The 1,091-nt window shown below is 43.2% G+C and overlaps 1 pseudogene; it reads left to right on the top strand.

Annotated features, from left to right (window-relative positions):
• The first annotated feature begins 331 nt into the window (after positions 1–331).
• Positions 332–674, top strand: LOC103733724 (annotated as a pseudogene).
• The last annotated feature ends 417 nt before the right edge of the window (positions 675–1,091 follow it).

The following is a 1,091-nucleotide window of genomic DNA, read 5'->3' as shown; positions in this document are numbered from 1 at the left end:
TCTATTTTTGAGCACACTTCCTTTACCACATGAGACAATGGAGCCCCTGGCTCAGTCGCGCTGTTCCATTTCCTTCTTTATGCTTCTATGTTCATTGTGCTTCTTATAAAGTTATGTTGTTCGTTTAAATGTTTATTGTCCATCTCATGGGGGCGAGGCTTTGTTTAATCCTCTCTCCTCTGAAGAAGAGTCTGGTACATAATAAACTTTTAAATACATACAGGATAAATGTATGAATGATTTTTCTTGTTAAGAGAACAGGTGGGAGCTGACCTGAAGGGTTCTAGGGGCTGCTTCAGGCTGGTGGCAGGGGCCCGGGATCCCAGCAGCCATGGTGAGTCAGTCGCAGGGGATCAGGAGCTGCTGCAGGCTGAGAAGCTGGCTGCCGGGAAGGTGTCTGAGGCTTGCCAGTGAAAGAACCCGGGGCTGAAGCAGGCCAAAGAAGTGCAGGCTGAGATTGAACAGCACTGCAGAGGGAGAGAGTTCAAGGCCAAGGGAGCTTGGCACTGGGGTCCCATGGGAGCTGTAGCAGTGAATTGGAGAAGGAGACCCAGGAGATGACCATCATCCAGACCTACTTCCACCAGAACAGAGATGATGTCCTTGATAACTTCTTGGCCTTTGTGTGTGACATCCAGCCAGAAGTCCATGAAAACTACCGCATAAATGGATAGAAGGCAGGTGCCCCTGCTCTGAGCTTGGCTTTGGAGTCCCTCATGGAATGGGAAGCCTCCAGGAAGCCTGAGCTCTGTACTAAGGAAAGGCATTAAATTATTCCTCTACCTTTTAGTCCATCCTGTCACTTTGGAGAGCAGCAAACCCAGCTCTTTGTACAGACTTAATACTTATCTAAAGTTTTATTTTTTTTTTTAATTTATTTTTTTGAAGAAGCATTTCATTATAGCTTTAACATAATAATTTCCAGGGCAAAGATACATCTCTCTCAAGAGTGGCTATAAAATTTTTAGGTTCACAGTTGAATTAATACAGTTTTACAATATTGAACTCAGTATATACCCTGTAAGACATAAAATTGAATGAGTTTTTAACCTTTAAAAAAGATCTCCATTTCATTTTAAAATATACTGTTT

This window comes from Nannospalax galili, unplaced genomic scaffold, assembly GCF_000622305.1.
Source record: "Nannospalax galili isolate Female #2095 unplaced genomic scaffold, S.galili_v1.0 scaffold415, whole genome shotgun sequence".
Taxonomy (NCBI): Eukaryota; Metazoa; Chordata; class Mammalia; order Rodentia; family Spalacidae; genus Nannospalax; species Nannospalax galili.
This window is presented reverse-complemented; position numbering and strand designations above follow the sequence as displayed.